Genomic DNA, 25663 nt, shown 5'->3' with positions numbered 1-25663 from the left:
TGATGTAAAAATAGATGAATTTCGCTAGGCAAAGTTTAAATCATAGCCTCCTCTTGGATGAATCACGCCTACATTAACCTCCAACACTTAGCAAACTTCGCCTCCAATCTTCTGGATTTCGCTCCTCAAATTGCTCCTCAATTAGTAGAATTTTGCCTCCAACATGCTATATTTTGCTCCTCCAATTCGCACTTCAACTTTGCACTTGAAAAAGGATGAATGAATGATTAAAACTTGAACAAAGCATCTCCAATTATATAGAGCGCTTCACCCCTTTTCTCTCCAAGGCCGACTTGCCAAATAAAAGGTGAAATAATAAATAAAACCTCAAAAGAGTAGGCCGACTTGTCAAATAAAGGCAAAATAATGCCTTGTGCGCTCAACTTGTAATCTTTTATTTTTTTTTTAAATTAATTTTAGTGCCTCCAAGGTAGATTTTTTAATTATTTCAAGGCTTAAAATTAATTTATTAAATGCAAAATGCTTTTAAATTAATGCGAATTTTAATTTTCCAAACGTCTCAAATTTAGCAATTTTGATGATTTAGTGCAAACTGGGAAATATCAATTTTTGATCAAGGGTCTCAATGAAGCTTGCTAATAATTTCGCCCTGGACCCTCTCTGAGGGTCAAGAGCGATTTTTCAATTATAGCCTTGAATACTTCGCATCTTGACTTCAAAGTTTCCTGGAAGACAAATTGATATCCAATTAAGGCGTTGCACTTCAAATTTTGACACTTTTCATGAGGAAAATAGGTGGAATTGTCAATTTCGCCCTGGACCCTCTGCAAGGGTCAGGAGCGATTTTTCATTTTCTAGCTGGAATCCACCTTAACTTGTTTGTTGAACTCACAGTGTCACTTCCAAGATCCATTCCCTTACACTACCAAGTTAATTCATCAATAATTTTGAAGGAAATAATGTCCTTGAAGGCAATTTCTCTCTGGACCCTCTCTGAGGGTCAGGAGCGATTTTTCATTTTTTGCTCAAATTTAGCATTTTTCAACCTCCAAAATCTCTTTAAGACATTTCAACTAGGCCCCCTCACTGACTTGCAAACTTAACCTTGTCAAATTTTGGGGAAAAGAAGTGTTTTTGGTGTTTTTCGCTCTGGGCCCTCCCTGAGGGTCAAGAGCAACTTTTTGATTTTGAGCTTGATTATCCACCATTTTTCATTGAAACTTTATTCATCATTTGGCAATGTTCTTCCTTTATCCATCTCATCCAAACTCGCTTTGTTGTTGCAAGGTAAAATGAGGATTTTCAATAATTTCGCTCTGGGCACTCTCTGAGGGTCAGGGGCGATTTTCGCTCTAGGCCCTCTCTGAGGGTCAGGAGCGATTTTTCATTTTCTGACCAAAATCATCAAGTTTCAAAGGCAAAACAATATTCATCATGTTTTTGGAGGTCTCTTCGCCTTATCCTAACCTTGCCTTAGCACCATTTTGAAGAAAACAAGCATTTTTTGAAAATCTCGCTCTGGACCTTCAGTGAGGGTCAGGAGCGACTTTTTGGTTTTAGGCAAATTCCTTTATCTTTTAATCTTCAAATTACCTCCAAGGCATAACACATCACGTTCTCCTCCTGTCCAAGCAAGATTTTATCTCAATTCTTCAAACAAAGGAGAGAAACCTGGAAAATCGCTATAGGCCCTCTTTGAGGGTCCAGAGCGATTTTTGTAATTGCCTTCAAAATTTTGATTCTCAACGATTTCTTTTCACTTCAAGGCTTTTCAAACATCGTTTCAAACCCATGCCTAACCTCAGCTTTCCTCAAACTTGGATGAAAAGTTCCCATATTAGGTTTCTCGCTGTGGGCCCTCTCTGAGGGTCAGGAGCGATTTTTTTATTTTGGGTTGATTTCATTTTTCGTTGATCATCCAAATTATATTCAATGGGTAGAACATGCTTTCCTTCATCCCTTCCAATCATAAAAATCACTTTGATCTTGCAAGAATAATGCATTTTTGAAAATCTCGCTCTGGGCCTTCACTGAGGGTCAGGAGCGATTTTTTGACCTTTTGAACTCTCCGTCAGGATAATTTTATGGAATATAACATTTAAGTATAAGTGACATTTCTTATACTTTAAGTTATATTCCATATATACTTTCAGGATGTTTGAGAATGGTTTCAGACCTCCAGGAGTTATATTGCAAAATCTAGTTTTTGGAGATTTTTCAGTTTCCAGACTTAGTCAAATTTCAGGATCAGGATATTCCAGACTTGGCCAAATTTCAGGATCAGGACTTTCCAAACTTAGCCAAATTTCAGGATAAGGACATCACTCCAGCAGGACCTGCTATCCAGGTGATCCCCTTGGCGACACTCAAAATGCAAAGGCTAACAGACAAAACCCTAAAAGACCTAGAAAACAAACCCTAAAAAGCAAAAAGCAGGGGTCCCCATTTGCAATGGGGCGATGTGTGAATACGTCACAACAGGACCCTAGCCCCAAAATTTCAAAACATATCGAGTTTGTAAAAAGCGCCTTTTAGGTCCGATGTTGGTGCGAGTTTGTAAAAGGCGCGTTTGAAGTCTGAAGTAATCGCGAAGGGCATTTAGGTCCGAAACCCCCTTTTTTTTAGATAGCGAAAACATCTAAGAGCGAAAGTTGCAAAGCGCTTAAAGCTCCGAAGAAGCCTGAAAATCGCGAAATATACTTCAAACGCCCAAAGCCCCAGCTGGTGAAAATCGCAAACTTTCCAAATCGCAAAAGAAGTGTTGAGCTCCGAAGTTTTTTTTTTTCAAGGCTTTGAGCTCCGAAATTCGCCAGAAATCACTAAAATCGCGAAGGGTGCCATGACTCCAAGGTTTTGCGGAGCTTGCAGATAGCGTTAAATTGCCTAAGGTAGGTCCGAAGTTTTCTTGCAAACAGTGTGATTCCTCCGAAAACTTCAGTTCGCCAAAACGTTGAGAGCTCCGAAATTCGCCAGAAACCTGCAAATCGCGAAATGTAAAACGCGAAATTTGCGATCTTGCAAAGAAGAAAGCGTTATTGATCCGAAGTTTGCCCTTGGGATTGAATAGAAGGCAAAATTTAAATTTCAAAGGGGTCCCCAATCTCTCCAAGGTCTGAAGTTGAAAGGTGGCATCATTCGAAATTTTAAAATCCTCCATTTCTCCAAAATAGTTGCGCGCAGGCCCAGATTGGGAAATTCAAAATTTGATATACCCCCTCCATGCTGCTGCATTTCGTTCGGAGGAGATCACGACAGATTTGAAACAAAGACAGAGCCATTTCGTGTAAATCATATTCAAGGTAAGGCATTGTGTAAACTTTTCCAAAGCATCCAAATTTAAATTGCCAATTGCCCAGGGTAAAAACCATTTAAAATGATAAATTCTCTCTCGTCCAACAACCGCGAAAAAATTTAAACCAAAGAGATAACTGTTGGAATTCGAAACTTTGTAGGATCGTCCGTTCATTTCACGCGGCAAGGTCGGGCAATCTCTCGCCATCCGCTCTCATCAGGTAAGTACGCTTTGTCTCGTATGATCATTTGAAAATGCTTAAATCGAATAGACAAATGCGTGAAATTTGATCAAAATGCTTGAATTCTTAAAATCTGCATCTCTTTCGCTCATAAAACGTTGTTCAACTTCAAAGCACTCGAAATTTAGAATTCACCCCTAAGGCTTCGCCAGAAATTGCATCTCTTTTCAAACTTAGGAGAACTTTTCATGCTTTGTCTCTGTTGAAATTAATTCAAAATCCAGAAAGCGTTAAGTATAAATTCGCAATCAAAAATCTTCATGAATGCTGTGGTTAAAATTGATCAAGCCCTTTTAGCTAGAAACGTCACCCCATGTCCAATCTAAATTTTAAATTAATCCCGGCATGCTGGAGCATTTTTCTATCTAAACCGCCTTGCTTTTCTTGTATCACCTCGTAATCCGCATCCGGCTATGCAGGATAAATGCTTAAATCAGCAGTGGAATCATCAAAAACGCCCGCTGCAGCCAAGACCTCACGAGCATCCAAATCAGATATCCCGCGTAAGGTTGAAAGGATGAAGTATCAATATCAGAGGGGAGGATTGAGGGAGTCGAAGGTTCAGAGCGTCTGGGACAATATCAGTGATACCGACCTTGCCCATATCGATATTCAAGACTTTAGGAATCGGGTCTTCTCACCCAACGCATATGGCAGGCCTAGGCAGATGGTGGAAAGTGGCATCGCCCAAGCGGCGGGATTTCCTCCAGCAATACAAAACTATGAATTAGTAGTAGAGGCTGCTCGGCATTATGAACCGAATTCCAGACTAGTGCTCCTCGAGAATATGACTATCGCCGACTTCTCTCCTGAGGCCATTGGTGATGCATTTGACATCCCCTTTCCAAACAATCCCACAGCTACAACTATAGATGAAGCACAAGGGGCATATGATATGAATCCGGCTCGATGCAAAGCACTAATCAACGAAGAATGGTTCAAGGAGAAAAGTCCTTCAAGCGCCAGAATTGTGAAAAAGACCCCCAGGAGTGATTTTCATAATGAGCATGGGGATATGGTCACGTTGCTCAGCCGAGTCATGGGACTTCCTAAGTCCAACTACTTTGAAGAGTGGATGTTCTATTTTACAGAGCAGGTCTTCGCCGGGAAGTCTAAGTTTGGCTGGGCCCAGATCATAAGCGATAACATCCACACTCAGCTGATTGAGCTCGAAACGAAGAAGTACTTCACCATGACCTCTTATTTGGTCTATATGTTCGCCAAGAACCAGCCACTGCCAGGATTGATAATGAAAGGGGAAATCGAGAATGGGCCCAGTCAGGTGAAGGTCTATGATTGTTACCCGCAACTGCACTACCAAGATATAGCTCAGAGGGAAAAGAGCAGCCCGGCTTATGCAGTTGGTCAGTATGAACGCGTCAATGATGCCTTCACAATGCGCCTAGTCAGGCTAATGCAGGGAGGATTACACATAAGGCTCTCAGAGCAAGCTACTACTCTAGTACAGAGGTATGGAGACTGGTTCATTCAGTTCCCAAGGTTTTCCTACATCTGAATAGCTGGCTTCGATGGTGCCCCTCTCCGACTTCCACGGTACCCAACCGACAAAGTAATTCTTATGGAGGTTGCAAGGCAGTCACGCTCGACCGACATCTTACTTCGAGAAAGCAAGCAGGCTGGATTCACATTCCCTATGACCATAGGCAACCATGATGTCCACTTGAAGACCCCTACCCTAGCAGAGGAGTCCCTTGCAGAGCTGGCCTCTTATGGCCTACAAGACCATTTTCCAAGAAAATATTTCGATCATGATAATCTGGCAAAAAGAGCCTATGGTAGAAGGTACTAAGCAAAGGAATCAATTGAAGACTATTGGAAGAATTGCTCTGATGACTGCGAGGTCAGGCAACGAGAATATTCTAGACTGAGTGTGCAGCAGATGCGACTCTTTGAATACTGTCGGGTCCCAGATCAGCTCACTGATTCAGGGAATTGCCTCCAGGTCCAAGAATTTGAAGCAATAAGGCATCTCTTGCCAGGCGTTGATTGGTCCCAGGACCCAATCACTGATTTCGAGGCAGTCATGGCAGCCCCAGCAAGGTACACAGATCATTGGTTGCATCAGCAGATCGAAAGGCTAATCCATGAGGGAGTCCAGTTCACTTACCACTTAATGGGCAGCCTCGATTCTCAGTCTTCAGAAGATGAAGGAACGTCTAGTGCACCCCGGGAAGGAACTGAGAAACCAGAGAAAAGGAAGAAGGCTAAGGCTTGCAGAGGGACTAGGATGTCCAAAAGAACAAGAAGGGAAAAGATTCCTATAAAGAGACCAGAGGTCACTTCATCTTCAAAAGACCCCAGTTCGTCCGAGGATGTAGTAGAATTGGATTGTATACCTGCTCCGCCTTCCAAAAGCAACATCGATGCATTTGAAGCCAACGATCCTCCTGCGCTCGATGTGCTAGACATTGAGCTAAGAGCCCTCGAATTGACTGAACTGGGTAACCAAATAGAAGAAGGAGAGATTCCATCCACCCAGGGGGTCAAAGTGCATGAACCTACTCAACAGAGCCGTCACGAGTTGCTGCTCCACAATACAACCAAAGATGACTCCACCGTCGAAGGAGAACAAAGGATAGATGAGACTCATGAGCTCGAAAGAGCTGAAGAACGACCATCACATGAGGAGGTCAGGCAGTTGTTCAACGAAATAGGGGAGAATTCAGCTGCAAGCAAAGGGCTTCACACCTCTTTCACTCCTCCAGTGGCAGGGCAGCTGCGAATCTGTGGTGAGTCAACTGAGAACGTCAGAGAACAGAATGCTGACTTGACCTTATCATCAACCCAAACAGTGCCTCAAGAGTGGCTGATTGCCAGAGCCCAGCGCAAGGCCGCCACCAAACCACCCATTGATCTAGAGGATATCTTCTCGCATATAGATCAAGCAAAAGCTAAGGGGAAGAAAAAGCCCAGGGCATATTCTAGAGTGATCAAAGACGAAAAAAGGAACCGCACTCTTCATATTGCCACCTGTTATGACCATTTCACACATCGCCCCATTAGAACAGGGACCCCCTCTTTTGCTTTTGTTTTGCTTTCTCTCTGCTTGTTCTTCTCTCTGCCTTTTTGGTATTTTGAGTGAGTGGTTGTCTGTCTGGGCTAGGGCTAATCCTTAAGGGTTCTTTTTTGGCATCATTCAAGTTAAGTCCAATCGAATTTTGGAAAATTGTTAAATGTCTCCCTGAAGAATTGAGATTGTCAGACTGAGGTAAACCTTTCAGGAGAGTCAAATTGGTTAGGTCAGGGGAGTCAAATAGGTCTCAGGTTAGGTCTTGATTGAAAGAAACTTTTTTGGGTAAGGTCCAGTTTGTTTCTAAGTCTAAATTAACTAAGCATGGTCAGTGAAGAAAGGGAATCTAGTCGGCCAAGTTAAATAGGGAATGAAATGGATCAAGAGCCTGAAAATGTCAAGTTTGCTCCTGACCCTTGTTGAGGGTCTAGGGCGAAATTCCTTGTAGAGTGAATTTCCTTCACAATTTTGACTAAGTTTTGACATGTTTGAGGGTGAATTTGTGTGTTCTTGCCTGGAGAGTTTTTGATCGATTTTTGGAGAGCAAGATGATGCCTGAAATAGAAAATTCGCTCCTGACCCTTGCTGAGGGCCCAGGGCGAACTTCACTCTAAACACAGTTTCTTGTTTTGAGAGGATTTGCTAACTGGTTCCTGGCCTTGAAAATGACCTGACTTTGCCTTGTGAAGTGGTTTGAGACTTAAATTTTGAGCAGTTTAGCCTAAAATGGTAATTTCGCTCCTGACCCTTGGAGAGGGTCTAGGGCGAAAATGTTGTTTAAAGTTTATTTGTCACTGATTTTGTCTAACTTGTTTTGTGCAGGGTCTCCCGGAAGGAAGATTGGACGTCACTTGATGCAATTGAGGATTTGAAAACATGAGAATTGATGAATTTTGGGCAATAAAGGCAAATTCGCTCCTGACCCTTGCTGAGGGCCCAGGGCGAAATTTTGAATTTTCCTTATTTTGCAGTGAAAAAAGATCAAGTTTTGAACATGAATGGAAAATGAACAACTCCCTTTACCTGCCTGAGAAAGTTTTAACTTGAAAAGATGAAGAACTTTGTTGAAAACCTAAAATTCGCTCCTAACCCTTGCTGAGGGTCCAGGGCGAAAATTTCCATTAGAGTCATCTCTGGCCTTGTTTGGTCAAATTGAGATGTCAGAGGCGTGATGAATGGTGAAGTGAACATAATAGAACCCCCTAACTTGCTTGGAGATCAAAAGATGAAGGAGTTTTGCCCAGGAAAGGCAATTTTGCTCCTGACCCTTGCTGAGGGTCCAGGGCGAAATTCTTTATAAACACATTATTTTACCTTTCTTGGACATAAAATCCTATTCATAGCATATTGCAAGATGAAATCTTACTTGGCAAAGAGGTTTTAAGGTGAAAAGTGAAGCATTTTGGTCAATATTACAAAATTTGCTCCTGACCCTCTCAGGAGGTCCAAGGCGAAATTCTCAAAAACACCTTTTTCTTGCAACGTCAAAATGATTTTTATGGTTGGAGTGGATGTGAAAAGGTATGTTTTACCCTTTGAAGATAATTTGGATGGTAAACAAGAAGCAACCAAGCCCAAAAAAGGAAAAATCACTCCTGACCCTTGGAGAGGGTCCAGCGCGAAAATTCTAAAACCTGTTTTTTCCTCCAAAGTTTGAGCAAAGCTAAGCCTAGGCATGAGTTTGAAATGATGTTTGAATTGCCTTGAAGTGAAGAAGGATTGTTGAAGATGAAAGTTTTGAAGGCAATTATCAAAATCGCTCCTGACCCTTGGAGAGGGTCCAGAGCGAATTTCCAAGGTTCTCTCCTTTTTTTTGAATTAAGACAAAATCTTGCTATATCTTCCTTGGATAGGAGGAGGACGTGATATGTTATGCCTTAGAAGTGATTTGAAGATAAAAGAAAGAAGGAATGTGTTCAAAATTTAAAATTCGCTCCTGACCCTTGGAGAATGCCCAAGGTGAAAATCACAAAAACTACCTATTTCTTTGAAGATTTTGCTAAGGCAAGGATGCACTAAGGTAAAGATGCCCTTTAAGATCATGATGAGTAGTGGTTTGCTTCAAAACTTGATGATTCTCTTCGCTCCTGACCCTTGCAGAAGGCCCAGGGCGAAAATTTGAAAAACCTCCACTTTGCCCTGCAGAAACAAAACAAGCTTGAATGAGTGGATGAAGGACATTACCTAGTGATGAATGAAAGATTCGAGAGAAGTTGATGATGGATTGAGCCTAATTTGCAAAAATCGCTCCCGACCCTTGGAGAGGGTCCAGGGCGAAAAAACTTGGAAGGAGGATTTTCTTGCTTGGTTTGGAGGTATAAACATGATCTTGCTTGGTGAAGAGGTTTTTAGATAAGGAAATGAGGATTTTTAGTCAAAGTTGCAAAAGTCGCTCCTGACCCTTGCTAAGGGTCCAGGGCGATAATCTTTCAAACACCTATTTTGCCTAACAACAACAAACCAAGCATGCATGGAATGAATGAAGAAGATCCTTGCTTAACCTTGTGAAAAAAGATTGGAGCAAAATGATGGAGGAGTAAGAGCAAATTTGAAAAATCGCTCCTAACCCTTGGAGAGGGTCCAGGGTGAAAAACACCAAAATCACACTTTTTCTCCTAAGTTGGATAGAACTAAGTCTGGAATTCAGTGAGAAGACCTATTTGAGATGCCTTGAAGAGATTTTGAACTTTGAAAAATGTCAATTTTGAGCCAAATTATGAAAATCGCTCCTGACCCTTGGAGAGGTTCCAGGGCGAAATTCCTCTAAAAGCATTATTTCCTTCAAGATTTTTGATGAAGTAACTCAGTGGTGCAAGGAAATGGATCTTGGAAATTGAGTTGAGAGTTCAACAATCAAGCTAAGGTGGATTATAACCTAAAATGAGAAAATCGCTCCTGACCCTTGGAGAGGGTCCAGGGCGAAATCTACATTTCCACCTAAATTCCTCATGCAGAATACCAAAATTTGAAATGCAAGACCTAAACTGGATATGAATTCACCCTCCAAGAGATTTTAGAGTCAAGGTATGAAATATTTAAGGTTAAATTTGGAAAATCGCTCCTAACCCTTGGAGAGGGTCCAGGGTGAAATCATTAGCAAGCTTCATTGAGACCTTGATCAAAAAATTAATATTCTCCAGTTTGCACTAAATCACCAAAATTGCTAAATTTGAGACATTTGAAAAATTAAATTCGCATTAATTTAAAAGCATTTTGCATTTAATAAATTAATTTTAAGCCCTGAAATAATCAAAATTTTACCTTGGAGGATTAAAATTAATTTTTTTTTTTAAATTTAAAATGAGCGCTCAAGGGAATTGTTTTGCCTTTATAGGCAAGTCGGCCACCCTTTGTTGGAGATTTTATTTATTTTTTTACCCCTTTTTTTGCCAAGTCGGCCTTGAAGGGAGTAGGGTGAGCGCTCTATATAATGGAGGATTGTTGCTTCACATTTCAAATCATTCATTCATTCCTTCTAAGTGCGAAATTGAAGAGTAAATGGAGGAGCGAAATCCAGCAGATTGGAGGCGAAATTTTGCTAAGTGTTAAAGGCTAAGTGGGGTGAAGCTCTTTGGAGGCTAAGGGAGGCATAATTCATCCAAGAGAGGGCTATGATTTAAACCTTGCCTACCAAAATCCATTTTTCTTGCATAATTTTCAAAGGTCTTAGAGTTTAGTACTCAAGAGAAGGTATGGACTCGTTTCGATATTCCTTGTCAAGGCTTGTTTTAATAGCATTTTATTGAAAGGGTCTAAAACTTGAGAAGAGTTGATTAATTAATTAGGAAATGATAATTCTAGATTTATCATGAAATTTCCTAATTAATATCTTAAATCCTCTTTTTGAGTCTTATTTTCTACCCGTTAATGTTCAAGGACTAATTTTGAAATGTTGTGTAGGTGTCAAGATGGCGACTCCAAAGGCTGGAGTATCTACTAGTCGCCCGGCTCTCATCAAAGAAGATCAGAAGAATGACGAATTGGAGACCAGGATCATGTCCAAATGGAGTAATATCAGAGACACCAACTTAGGAAACTTCAATGTGAAGAAGTTTCGAGAGGTCCCCTACATTGGCAAGCCATCACCTGTTGCGAAGAAGATAATTGAAAGTGGCATCATCAAGGCTGCAGGTTTCCCTCCCGCAGTCAAGTGTCATGAGCTGATGATCGAGTGTGCCCGCCATTATGACTCACAATCAAGGACGATCGTTTCCAAGGAAGGGAACATCTTAGCTTACCTTTCAGAAGAAGCTATAAATGAAGCTCTTCATCTTCCAGAACATAAGGATATGATTTACAAAAGCCTAGAAAGAGCGAGGTCGATCTATGAAGATGATCCCGATACTTGTCTGAATCTCATCAACAAGAATTGGTTGCTCAAAAGTCGGCCTCGCCTGAACAAGATTCCCAATACACCGCATAGGATCGACTTTCAGGAGGAGTACAGAGATTTGATAACTTTGCTCAATCGAGTTATAGGGGCTCCTCAAGCTTTCTACTTCGAAAAGTGGATGTTTTTCATTCAAATGATAGTCCAAGGAAAAGGAATGCTTCATTGGGCCAGAATTATTAGCAATTGTCTGGATGTGCAGTTGAGAAGGCTAAGACCTACCAAATCATTTCACATGAGCTCATATGTTATATATGCCTTAATCAGGAGTTTTGAGTATGCAGAGCTACCTCATAGAGGAGTGATCAAAAGAGGACCCGGAGAAATGAAAGTTTGTGATTCTTATGTTCATCTGCATCATCCGCCTAGAAGTGACTACAAGTTAGTCAATGACACCTTCACGATGAACATTACTAGGATATTGCAAGATGGGATTCACAATCGACTATCTCTGGATGCACAAGAGCTTGTGAAGAAGTATGGTGCATGGTTCATCCAGTTTCCAAAGTTTACATACATCAGAGTTCATGGGTGTCCTTCATCTCCCTACATGTTGCCGAGGTATCCGACAGACAGGATAGTGCTACTTGAGGTGACTAGACAGTTGGCCGCTTATGCGAAGGCATCCCGACACAAGCATGGAAATGGAATTCCCGTGCCCATCATACTAGGGAATTCACTTGAAGTATGTCCTAACACTCAAACCTCGAAAGATGCAGAGAAGGAATTATCTTTATACTCATTCACATCCTTTGCCTCACGGGAGAATTTTGACCCTCATGGTTATATGGAGGAGACAGTCGGCAGGAAGTACAAGCATGAGTTTCAGGTAGAAGACTTTTGGATGAATCTCCCAAGTGATTTAGAGGTTAAGGGAAAGATGCATTCCAGGCTACCCTTAGATTTCATCAGGAAATGCAAGGTTTATAGAGCAGCTGATCAAGCCCAAGATAATGGTAAATACCTCCAGTCATCCTATGAGAAAGAAGACAAAGGAGTGAAGATAGATTGGAATGAGCCCGAGGTTTTAGACTTGAGAGTTTTGATGGCTCTTGTCTTATCGTGTACTCGCAGATGGGTGGATGTACAGCATCAGAAGTTGAGGGAGCAGAATGTATCAATGACTTTTACTTTGGAGGCAAGACCAGAAGAAGGAGAAGCAAGCGTGAGTGAGAACACTTCTCATCCTAGAGGTGCAAAGAGGAAAGAAAGACCTGAGAAAAGGGAACCTTCCAAGAAGAAACAAGAAGCCAATCTTGGTCACCCATCAAGCACATCTTCTCGACATGAAAAGAAGGCAGATCAGAAGAGGATGGTACATGAAATTGATGAATCTATGGAATCCATGGTACAAAATGACAAGCCAGAAAAGGGACAGACGCCTCAACATTCATCAAGTCAATCCCCTCAAGTTGATGTTAATGAGCTCCATGAAGAGAAAAATGATGATGAAGCGACATCTCCTTTCCGAGAGGATGGACCACTGCTTAAAGAAATACAAGTAAAGGAAACAAGATCTGCCATTCCGGATTGGTTAAAGGAGAGACTAACAAGGGTAGTTGTGGTTGAAGAGGAAGAAGATGTATTTGATTTAGAAAGCCTTATAGGAAATTCTCAAGAGGTAATAGAAAAGAAGAAGGCCACAAAGATGTCCAAGGTACTAAGGGATGAGACAAGATCCAGGAAATTGCAAATAGCTACACCAGTAGTGGACAAGTATGAGGGTGAGATTCTTGCAGATCAAAATGACTTAGAAACATTTGAGCTTGGTCCACTTACCACCGAACAAGCAATGGAAGAGGCAACTGATTCATTTGAAGCACTTAAAGACAAACTTAAAGAAGAAATGGAAAAGAATAGGAAGCTTGAGAGAGAGGTCGGTGCTTGGAGAGGCTATTTTAGTCATCTCAATCAGCCCTTGAGACGTCAGGATCCAGCAGTATCTCCTTTACAAGCACTTCCTCTTGAATCAGTTGGCAAAGCAGAAAGGGTCAAGAGCTTGGTTCAGCTTATGAGCTCTTGGATTGACAAATCTCACACTGTAGCTGTTGAATTTGCAACAAGAATGATGAAGACAATTCATCGAGCTATCCAGGTCCTTGAGATTATCCATAATCTAATGATAACTGTAGCCGCTTTCACTCACACTAGAGATGTTATCATTCTTGTCCTGCAAGTAATAAGACACACACCAAGACGGATCCTGGCACAAGAAAAGATAATGGATGGAGGAACTCATAACCTCCTACAGTGGTCAGCTCTGCTCCAAATGAAAGAGGTTCTTTTTGAAGACATCAACACCAAATGCAATCAAGTTGAAGGTGTCATCCATCCAATTCAAGATAAGGTGTTTGAAGTGTTGCGTACCATTCTTGGCAGGCGGATCGAGATTGAGACAGGTGTGGACATCCAAGAGTTGGAGGAGAGAGTCAAAGTCATCTTTTGCAAAGAGGAGAACGTCATCACAGATGAGCAACGAGATCTGATGTTCACTACCATGTTCCTGATTGAGAAGATCAAAGAACTTGAACCTGGATGGGAGATGGCCCTTCTCACTGCTTTTGATCAAGTCCTTCATTTGGAAGAACGAATGAAAAATCTTCCTGAGATTCCCATTGCTGAGATTGAGGGAATTGTGTCCAGATTCGTTGGATATGCTAAAAAAGAGCATAGGAAAGGGAACAAAATTTTAGATGAAAAGTTGTTATAGGATGATGTGGCAGCTTAATTCCTATTGGTCTATGTTTCCCCGATATTTGTGCCAATTAAATATTTGGCTATGCATTTAATAATGTTCATCTAAATGGCGACCTTTTTGTAACAAACCCTAATTAGGGTTTAGGTGCCAAAATCTTGGCCATTGATCTTCTTTCGATCTAGACCGTTCATTGTATTTGAGGATGCTATATATACCCTCACTCATTTTCATTTTGATAATAGTTAGAAGTTAGAGAAGAGAGGGAGCTTAGAGAAGAAAGTTATTGTGTAGCAAGATTGAGTAGTGAAGAAAGAATTTTGAACAATTGTTGTCTATTTGGCTTTGAGATCAATAAAATATTGAAGTTATGGTGTTTTATTGCAATACTTGTGGCTATCTTCATGATTGTTTATCTTCTTGAATCATTCTCAGTCGAAGTAGTATTTAAGTTTAAAGGACTAAGTGTTGTGCTTGATCTTTGGTGAGATTCATGTTCCAAACCACTAGCTTCTTACTAATTGTAAGGACGCCTTGTGTGGTCAACTGGAGATATTGAGATTGCTTAAACATTCAATCTTTGTTGAAATATTGATATGTATCTCTATGATAGTATCTTTATCCTTGATGATTTGAAAATCACTGAATCACCTTAGAAGATCGCATCAATTCCAGTAGAGTTGTAATTGCTTGGCAATACTGAAATTGGTAGAATCTTACCAAGTCTAGCCTACATTGAATCATTCTTAGGATTAGATTAGTATTCATCCCTTGAAACCCTTATCTTTTGCTATTTTTTGAAAATTTGTTAGTATTAGGAAAATCTTGTTCCTGCAGTCAAAAGAGAGTAACACGGACAAGCTTTCTCAGAAAGTACGTAAGACCCCTTGAAGAAACAGCATATACAACGACCACTGGTGCTTATCCACATGTAGAGATCCTACAACGAAGAACCTTGAAGTAATCCTGGACGATCCTTTTTCGCGATATCTTCAGCATTCAGAGGCTTTAATCAAGAGAGGGTAAGGTACCATTTGGGTATTTTATTCTGTGTTTGGCTGTGTACAAAATACACATCAACACCACCCAGCCTGTAGACAAGCCAGTAGATCAGATAACACTGGCAGATTATAGCATCACAACTGTCCCCATCGGACGAGCCACTAAAGAGCAAGAAAAGGAAGAATTTAAGGATTCAATGCAGAATATACTCAGGCAGCTCGAAGAGATCACAGCTGAAAAGTACATGTATCGGGCCCGTGCTGAGCAAGCCGAAGGATACATCGATCAATTCCTAAGGCCATTGCACAATGCCTCCGAATCCCATATTCCCCCGACAGCATTGGCGCAAAGGACCACAACTGAATTTGAAGGAGTACGGGACACCGCAAAGGCCGTCAAGGAATGGATGCAAGACATCAAGAAAAAGGGAGAGCAGATCCTTAAGGAAGTAAAAGAAATGGCCCTCCATCGAGAGCTCACTCTAGTCAAGTTATTGGAGGTAAAGAAGGAATCCCTTCACATGCACGAAGTGGCAGCCACTACCCTTCCCCTCATGAGAGCTCTTTTCTGGACACACGCGCAAATTCCTACATTGTTCGCCATCCTAGATCCTCATAGCATCAGTGTTCTTAAGGAGTGGTACTGGACTATCACCATGAAGAACGACACCAAAGAAATTATTGACAAGGAAAGTGACGCATGTGAAGTGATTCTAGGAAACATGCAAGAACTAGGTAAGACCATCCTTCGATCAATGGTTTCAGGATGGATAAACGACTTGTCCAATAATGCAATCCAACCAAACTGGGAAGAAAGATTGGGGACGGATAAGATTTCCTATTCCATTAAGGACTTGAGTTTTGCTAGTCAGTTCCATTCAGACATATTATGCTTTGAGCGTAATTGCTCCAGCTGGAAGGACGTTTTAAAACACGTGGACCAGTATCTCGAAGGCATGCAATACAAAATTCGCCATCCTCCCATGCCTCCATTCAGTCTGCTCTTCCAGTTATGTATCAGGATCTAGGAATACGTTCGCGAGGAACAGGCAGCAGGTCGTGATTTATGGCAGGAATACCTGCATGGCGAGGATCAATTTCTAGAAAAGGAGTGTGAGACCGAAATAGAGAAAGTAATTTCTCAAAAGTGCTTTTTTCCCTCTAAATCTTAAAAGTGCACTTTTGCACCAAAAGGTGACAATTGACTTTTGGTCAACAAATGTAAAGCTTTATTTGATGCACCTTTTTGGATTATTTCAAATTGCTGTAATTATCCCTTTTTGGGTAGTTATTGCCCATTTTGAGGTGGTTGTTGATATTTGCCTCCAATTATGGGTATGGGCAGCCATGCTTTATGGATGAATCTGGGCCACTTGTTTAGATTAAATCTAGGCCATTCATCCTTTTTGAAGCCTATTTAAGGGACTGGTTTTCCCTCTTTTTTGTAAGAAGTTCTTGGATTGTTGCGAAAGCTCTGGAGAAATTTACAGGAATTAATGCAAAGAATTAAGACTGTTTTCAAGTTTCCTTGTGAGTGCATGGTCTCCTTCTTCACTTAATTTAGAAATCTTTCAGTTATGTCTATTTATTTTGCATAGCATTTTTCAATCAAGCATCTGATAGAATCCTTGCAGTCCACACCATTAGGGAACGGTTGATTGCCTTTCTTTCTGCATGGTTAATCTGGACCTTTCATGCTTAGTTCGGTTATCAAACACATACTATGAATGTAGAAGTTCTAATATTGTACTTGATAACATGAAAATCTTGTTTCTCCTTTGAAGATTGCACTGGATTTATGCAAACATTGTGCTTGAGCAGCTGGTGATGTTTAATCTAGTTTCCTGGAGGTGTCTGTCTGCTTGACTGAATTTGCTATTTTAGTTAGAATTTACATTTCATGTCTCTTTCTCTCTCTATCCTTCCCTCCTTTTTCCCCTTTTTTATTCATAAAATCTGCAATCCCGTTAAAACAGTATCAAATTAATCGAAATCATCTGATAGAAAGATCATAAAAGTTCTAGGGAACTTGTCTATAAATTACCAGTTCAACATAAGTCTCCCTTGTGTTTCCAGCATAAACACATCAAGCCACTGAAAAATCCCGCAGTCAAGACCTGACAAAAGAAACCTTGAGGTAGTCTCCTTTGATCAAACTTAGAAAACAGCATTGGAGACTTCCTTATCTCAAGAGAGAGTAGGATAATCAATTGGCTATTCTATTCTGCGTTGGCCGTATGGAGTTTGCAGCAATGTGATTTCAGACACGTCAACAGAGTCCAGCATTTGTATTTGGCAGCTTGAAAATTCAAAGTTCCTAGATGATTGCACTGGTTTTTACCTAGTTGTGCTAATTAGCTAGCAAAGTAACTTCTGGTTATTTTAAGATTTTCGTCTATGTGTTCAAATATGTTGTCTTAGTTAAGTTAGCTAGTTGTTCTTATTACTCTTTATCCTCATTCCCCCTTTTCCCCTTTTTTAAAAAGAAACCCGCAAGTCGAGTTGAAGTAGCATCAAGTTAAAAGCAAATCAGATGAAATAAGATTGTAAGATTTTAGGGAACCTGTGTGAAACCAATTCCATCTAATTGTAAGTCCCCTTTGTGTTTCCAGCAAAACACATCAACTGCTGAGCTATCCTACAGTCAAGACCTGACAACCGAAACCTTGAGGTCATCCCCCATTGATCAATTTAAAACAACATTAGGGATTTCCTTATCTCAAGAGAGGATAGGATACTAAGCATTCTATTCTGCGTTGGCCGGATGAAGTCGTAGTTCCGCGATTTTAGCCACGTCAATAATATCTATAGTTAAAATAAAATTGTTTGGCAATCTAATCACTATTTTTATCCCAAAATAATTTTAGTATCTATTGATTTTTTTAGATTAATTTTTAATTTTTGAATTGCTTTTTGTTTTTATATACATGGATGAATGAGGTGCATATGCGATTGTAGACTTACGTCTATCAACATAATAACACAAAGATACAGAAATGAGAAAACCCTTATAAGGGTAAAACCCCAGTTGGTAGGAGCAGATGCTCTCTACCAAAGTGTATTACTCAATAAACCAATACAGGATATTATAATTTTCTTGTCCAGCCTACAGCTACTTCAGCTTCTACTTCTGTATGGTAGAACCTCCAATTGTCCTCCAGCCTTCCCTCCCTTTGATTCGGACTTTCAATTTTCTAAGTGTATATGCAAAACTAACATATATATCTTAAGGATAATCTATATAAAGTACATCAATATATATCTTATTATATTGTAATTTATATTACATTATCATTATAAAAATAAAAATGATTTTACAAATAATAAGAATGTTTTTTTATTTATATTTTAATCTCATTGTAGAAATAAAAATTTAATAGAAAAATGGTTTAAAAATACTTAATGTTTATCCGTTATTAAAAAAAAAAGATATTTCTTATTTTTTATTTGTCTCATTATAGGAATAAAAATTAAAATTAAAATGGTTTACAAATATTTGATGTTTATCTGTTATAAAAATATAAATAAAAATGATTTTACAAATGTTTAATGCTTATCTCATTATAGAAATAAAAATAAAAATAAAATGATTTACAAATACTTAATGTTTATCCCTTATAATAATGAAAAAATAATAATAATAATTATCTACATATCTACAATTAAAATAAAATTGTTTGGCAATCTAATCATTATTTTTATCCCAAAATAATTTTAGTATCTATTGATTTTTTTAGATTAATTTTTCATCTTTAAACTGCTTTTTGTTTTTATATACATGGATGAATGAGGTGCATATGTGATTGTAGACTTACGTCTATCGACGTAATAACACAAAGATACAGAAATGAGAAAACCCTTATAAGGGGTGAAAACCCCAGTTGGTAGGAGCAGTTGCTCTCTACCAAAGTGTATTACTCAATAGACTAGTACAGGATATTATAATTTTCCTATCCAGCCTACAGCTACTTCAGCTTCTACTTTTGTATGGTAGAACCTCCAATTGTCCTCCAGCCTTCCCTTCCTTTGATTCGGACTTTCCATCTTCTTGAAAGTGCTAGAAGAATCCCCTAATATGTGACAAGCCTTCCCCTCAGGACTTGAAAAGACGAGGATGCATGTTCATTCCAAGTTTTGTACATTCTTACAGCTAGTGAAAAACTACCACTAATCAGCCAGAATTGATCACAAATTTGACCTATTAATTACAAGATTGCTACTGTCAATTACAAGATCACAACTTGATCACATTAATGCCCCCACAATCACAGAATTACAACCTGCTTAAACTAGCAATTTTGTCTGTAATAAAACAATGAGAATCTGCACATCCAATATTTGAACCAAATCCTTTTCTAGATGCTATGAACCTACTTGATGCTATGTCTGTATGGTTTTGGCCCTGCAACATACTGAAGTGTCTTTCTCTAGAATGAGTTTTACTCAATCCAATATGGATCATCACCCCTTATTAAAGAGGTTTTGATCCTAAAAAAGCTTACATTTGGGATATAGGATGATCCCTTTCCATGTGTACGGCATCTTAACAACATCCATTGTTTCCATTTCTTTTATAATCCCCTGTGATACACACACACTTGTGCTAAAATTATTGTCTTGTTACAATATATCCTGCAAATGGTCCCTCTTACGAATACCATTTTACAATATTTATACAAGCTATTATAAGGTGGTCCTTCCTATTGCATATTTGCTTTGTACATTGAATGGCCGTACATCTTTATAATGTTCATAAGATTTCAGATCCAACAACTATGTAAATGCTACAGCTATGAAGAAAATTTGTGCAAGTACCGTAATCCAAACCAAAATGTGATGCCCTTGGCTGTCCTCATGCTCATCTATGATGCATAAAGTGTCTCCCTTTTTGTGCACATACAAGAGGAGATTCTTTACATTTCTTGCCATACCAACCAACAAGTGAGACAAGTTACACGCTCCAATGTTACATTGCCATGGTATGAAAATATACATGCTTACAACACCCACAAATGCTTCATACTGCTGTCCATGCACGATACAAAGATGCATTAATGATTTACAACACCCAAAAATGTTTGTGCTGTCCATGCTCAATGCAAAGATACGTTCATGATTTACAACACCCACAAAACTGTCATATTGCCGTCCATGCCATGCAATCAATGGAAATCAACATGACTACAATAACAAATTTCTTCATAGTGATGTGCATGTTCTAACTCAAGAAGTATATATGTTTTGCAGCACCCAAGAACATACTATAGTGCTGCTCATTTACCAAAACTTGCTTATCTTGCTAAAAGTATCTTGTTTTCATCTAACAATGGAGAATACATGAATGCAATACCTAATAGAACTTGCAAATGATGTAGATACTCTCAAAAAAAAAGTGTACATGTTTTACAACGCACAAGAACATGCTATAGTGCTGTCCATGTTATGTGTTGGGTCCCAAAACTGCTGCTCCACTTCCTAGAATAAAATTTCACCATCAAGTCCAAGCCTGTCATCATGAAGGTAAAACTTATTCATCCACAAACCATGGAGGGCTAGAAATCATCAACTCAATGAGAGTGGGTTTTCTCTCCTATGCTTTAAAATCATCTTAAACTCAGGAGGGTGCTCCTAGAGGTAGATTAAATAAAATGTACAATTGAAAAAGCTGATAGCCAAACCCAAACTATTGATTCAACTCCAAAGATTCTCACAAAGTTGAGAGCAACTAGCTATCCTAATACCTTAATATCACTGATTAGACACCATTGCAACAAGTGCAAGGTGGAGGCAAGATACGTGATCCACAAAACATTGGATGTGAAATGTAATATGCAGCCGTATTCTGCCTTGTTATTTTTGGTTTTTGGTTTTTTGTTTTGCAAATGTTTTGATTGATAAAGAAAGTGCAGATAATAGAATACTTGCAAACAACTCACAAAATTGACAATATTTAGAAATTCACAAGGCTGAAATATGTTGTCCTCATTTTTGTTTTTAAAAATATGGACTATTACATAGAAATTTTTGTCAAAAAATGAAAATTTTACTCTATGGCATGCTTCCCGAGGTAGAATTTTGCCCTGCCTCTGGACTGGACTAATCCTCAGTCCATCCTCAAACCACATTTCAAATTTCATCGTGTTTCGAGTTCGTTTGCTTTGTTTTTCCTTCAATTTCGGGGTTTTTTCTCCCTGACTGCAGGTGGGAAATTTTCCTTAAGTTGCAAGTTTGAATTTCCCCCTTGTTCCTTTTTTTCCTTTTAAGTCATTGTAGGAACTTTTTGAACATATTACAAGTGAACTTTAAATTATAAAGTTAAAATAAAACTTGTGATTTATTTAAAAAGAGTTTCACATAAGTGATTTTAAGTTATGGTAGGGGTTTTTCTCCTCCATTAACAAGTTTTATAAAGTCACTTTAAGTTGTAATAGGGATTTTATTTCCCTATTAAAGGGTTTATTTTTAAGTTAAGTTATTTTTTGACTTGTTAAAGGAATTTTATTTTCCCTTTACTAGTCTTTTGTTGAGTTGTTTAAACTTTAAAACTTGTAAAGGGAGTTTTATTTCCCTATTACATGTATTTTAAACTTGTAGTTTTCTCTCACAAACCCGATTTTGCCTTAATGCATGAAAAGTGAACATATTAAAACTTGCAAATGGGTTTTATAAACCCTATTTCATATGTTCTTTGCAAATTTTAAACTTGTTTCCCTTCTCCAAGAACCCGACCAGCTATTGAAGTCAAATTTGTTGAAGGATTCAATCGATTTTTGTGGAGAGATTTTAGGAGGAAGGCGTTTTAAATCCTAAGCTATTTTCATGCATTTTGAAACTCTTTTTGTGCCATATGGTAGTCGTTTTTGCTAGTTCAAAGGCATTAAAATAGCAAACACGTGTTCTTCAAATGCCACGATTTACCTCTTGGAAGTGCCACGAATCCTCCTTCTCCTAAGTTGTTTTGGCTTCTCTTACCTAGGCGTGGGGATTGGAAGCTTCATTTGACCGATTCTTCATGCATTTGTTAGGCGTTTTGCTGCATATGGCATTTTTAAGAAACGTGGCTAGCGTTTGAATTGTCTTCTTTTGTCTATTTAAGAGATTCATTCTCTCCTTTCAAGGATTGCTTCTTGTTCTTAGGAGGTCGTTTTGTTGATCAAGGTATGTTTTCTTCTCTTGTTCTTCATTTCCTTTCTCTTGTTTTAGTTTGTTTTAGTTTCCTTGATTAAGTTGTATATATGTTAGTTTTGTTTTGCTCTTGCCTAAAATCAGTTTTGTGAGAGATTTTCCCCTTTGTTCCAAGTTTGCAAAGCAATTTGCAAATTGCATTATCTTTCCCCATTTTCCCTCTTTGCTTGCATTTGGGATTTAAAAACCCGATTGCAAGTGAGATGAAAATAGTTGATCTACCCCATTGGTTGAAAAATGTTAACCATCTTTTGTTGAAATTCCAAGTTTCAAAGTTGGAAAAATACTCATCCTTTCAAAATCGGGTTCTTAAAACTTGATTACAAGTTGAAAGTTCTTCCCATTTTCATAAAGATGATCTTCCCAAAATCTTTTCATTTTCATTCATATTCATTGCCATCATCCGTACATACCATTCCCGCCATTTCCTACATGTCAAAATCTCATTTTTCACTCACTACTTCATTTTCCTTTTTACAAGTATACTTGCATTTGGGTTTCAAAAGCTCGATTGCACATTTGTTCTTCCCCACTTGTATACTTGTAAAACGTTCCCCAAGATCCGAAATTGGCCAAAATCCAAGTTCCAAGCATCCCTATTTATTTACCATCTTCCTCTCACAAAGTTGTGAAGTGCAAGAATTAGAATTTTTCCCATTTGAAGAGGAAAGATGATAGTTGCAGCTGATCTTGATGTTGCTTTGACACTTTTAAGTCTTCATCGCAGCATACCAGGTTGTTCTTCAATGTCAAATTTACCATCATCTTCCACTTCAAAGAAGATGAAATACAAATTTGATAAGTAGCAGAATGAGGTCTCCCCTTCACAAGTTTCCTCTCCTATGGATCATATCAAGAATACGGAAATAGGGCATGTTGACATGTCAAATTTCATCAAAAGGGTGGAGAATCCAAAGGATAGCAATATGCAGCGATTGTTGGACGGCCACATTCACCATGCTTCTTCTTTTCCGGTGGCTGCCCTAGAACCCGAGTTCGTTCTTGCTTGTGCTCACCATTTTGACAAGGAGACAAGAACCATCAAGAATGATGATGGAGAAGCCATAATCCATCTTGATGCGGACACCATTGAGAAAGTTTTCAGAATCCCATATGCTGTCCTATACATGGAGATTTCCAAAAGTAGTGCAGCTTATTACTATGCCAAAAGGAAAAAGGATTGCAAGCGCCACATTAACAGGTGGATTCATGAACCACAGGTAACTCTCACAAGATGGGCCAAATTGCATCGTTGTGATTTCAAGTGGAAAATCGGAGACACCATCACTCTCCTTAGCAGGATGTTGGGTTTGGAACATTCTAATGTTTTTGAACCCTGGATGTATCAATTTATCATGTTCATAAGGCAGTCCCATCACATCTCTTGGGGAGAAGTAATCAGTGACGCTTTGTGTGAACAACTTGCAGCAGTCCCTACCACTATGAAGTTCTATATGAACTCATATCTTGTGTATATAGCAGCATCACTTAGACATTTCCCTAGTCTTTCTACCAAGGGTGATCGCTCGCTTATACCTGTGTGGGAGTACTATGATCAGTTGCCCTTGGGGCCGAGTAGATTGCATTATAGGAGGGTTCAGGATGCTTTCTTTGGTCACTACATGTGTCAATTTGACAAGACATTGAGAAACAAAAGAGCGTCAGACGAAACATGGGAGAAGGTGAATGAGTATGGCTGTTTGTTTCTTCAGTTCTCAACTTTCACATACATGAGAGTTGGATGTTACGGTGGGCAGCCATACATGCTTCCTAGATACCCAACCGATAAGATTATTCTTATGGATTTGGGAAGATAGATCATGGCTATTCATGCATATCAATCGGTCAAGCATAAGGTTAGAATGGGAATCTCTTCAACTAACCCATTGAAGTTTGGCCGATATTCCCTCATCACGTCTACCAAAGCCAAGGCCATGGAGACCGAGTTGCAGGAGATTAAACTTAAAAGGTTCAAGTCAAGGGCAGATTTTGACTACCGAGGCATGAAAGAAAGGATCAAAAAATCCTTTATACATGCGCATCACATAGAAGACATTTGGGCGGATCTTCGAATAGAAAAGGAGGTTCATAAGATGGATTATTGCAGGCTCACCCTTGAGCAGATTGTTGATTTGAACCTAGTGAACATTCCACAAGGAATGGGAATGTGCTTGATCTAGAGTATGTTTCACGAAGAGTTGATGAAGCCCCACTTCCATTAATTCAGCAGTCACACAAAGAATGCACTTCCATTCTTGAGAGATTTCAGCCTATCCTAGCTAACACCAACACTTGGCTCAAAGGTAATGGTGTTAAACTTATCAAGATCAAAATTGGTAAGGAAGATGACTCTACAAGACTCCTTGGTCATAGGTCCGAGATTCAAATAGATAACAAGGAAGGTGCATCATGTTCAGGCACTAAAATTAAGTTGCGGGTGAGTCGGGCAATGGTACTTCCTCCTGAGGAGGTGACAGTTTGTGGGAAGGAGAAATCCCAGCTTCATATTCAAGTGATTGATCCTGAAAATCAAGAGGAAGAACAACAATCAGATGATTCTCCTAAGTCGCCAACTTCAGAGTCACCTCATGAGGTTCCTTCCTCAATCCCCATGGAGCTACTTTTATCTCCTCATGACACAGATGTGGATGCTTCTTCCACTATTCATGATGTTCCTATAGTAGTGGATGAGTCCCCTCAAAATGCCATTCCCATTTCAGCCATTGAGCCACATCTTGATCATCAACAAGAGAGTTTGCTGGAAATCTTCGAAGATACTCTGCATGTATTCATTTGTCAGAAATTGATACCTCTACTTCCATCTTTGAGGAGTTTATGAGACAATCTTCATGTCCTTTGGTTACCGAGCAAGCCATGGTTGCCATCCAGACAGATACTTTCCCCAGGATGACCATGGTTGTTCAAACAGAAACTGCTTCTCCTTTGCTTTCAGTTGCTACTGAAGGAGAGCTAATGGCTTTACCTCCATGGCTCAGTTTTTCCACTCCCAAGAGAAAGAAGTAGGAAATTTCTCCCAATGTCTTTGATTATCAGCAGCTTAAGCAATCTAAGCCCAAGGTTGCTAAAAGAGCCAAGACAATCTCAAGGGTAACAGTTGACAACAACAAGATGAAGGTGGCTGAAATTGTTGAGCCTCTTGTAGACAAGCCACATGAGGAAATGCAAGTTGTTGATTATAGGGTCACAAGGGTAGAGTTGGGTAAGCAAACACATGAAGTAGTCAAGCATGATGCCCAGCAGTCCGTAGCTTCACTAGTATAGCGATATGATGAGCTTCTAGCGAAGAAGGACAAGCTAGAAGAGGAGAATAGGCAACTTGTTGCAGCTGTTCAAAAGATCACTAAATCCGCTAGTAAAGGGAGCAATCCTTCAAGTTCTTCCGGTCCACGAGAATCAATTCAAGGAGTTGAGAGAGCTGCTCAAAAGGTACAAGCATTGGAATCCTGGGTAGATCAGCTTCATGATTTGTGTGCACAGGTCTTGAAGGAGGTTTTTCAAATGATGGTCAAATTGAAGACCATTGAGGAACAATTGAGCCAGGTTTCTGACACTTTCAAACAGGACTTGAGAAAGGTGGAAGATAGCTTGACAACTTGACTCAAGATTCCTCAACAAAAGTTAAGTGTTCTTCCAGAACATCAAGTTATTCCTTTGAGGGTTGTGCATCTAAAATACCAAGAGCTCTTGGAGAACAAAGCCCTTGTTCTCAAGTCACTTGTTGAAGACATTGATGATGCCATGGGATTGCGAGTAGAAGTATTTCAAGATGTTGTTTCTCGTTGTGAGAAAGCTTCTTGTAATATCATGGATCAGAATGGGGAATTATTATCAGAAGAAAGGGTTCTC

The 25663-nt window shown here is 39.4% G+C and overlaps 1 protein-coding gene and 1 long non-coding RNA gene across 4 annotated transcripts in view; one reads left to right on the top strand and one right to left on the bottom strand.

The window, feature by feature from the left end:
* LOC131041034 (hsp70 nucleotide exchange factor FES1) overlaps positions 1-25663 on the bottom strand; it is a 147407-nt gene that overhangs the window by 53897 nt on the left and 67847 nt on the right. The window lies entirely within an intron of this gene.
* Positions 1-25663, top strand: part of LOC131041160 (uncharacterized) — a 108246-nt gene that overhangs the window by 55611 nt on the left and 26972 nt on the right. The window lies entirely within an intron of this gene.

Source organism: Cryptomeria japonica, chromosome 9 (assembly GCF_030272615.1).
Source record: "Cryptomeria japonica chromosome 9, Sugi_1.0, whole genome shotgun sequence".
In the NCBI taxonomy this organism is placed as follows: Eukaryota; Viridiplantae; Streptophyta; class Pinopsida; order Cupressales; family Cupressaceae; genus Cryptomeria; species Cryptomeria japonica.
This window is presented reverse-complemented; position numbering and strand designations above follow the sequence as displayed.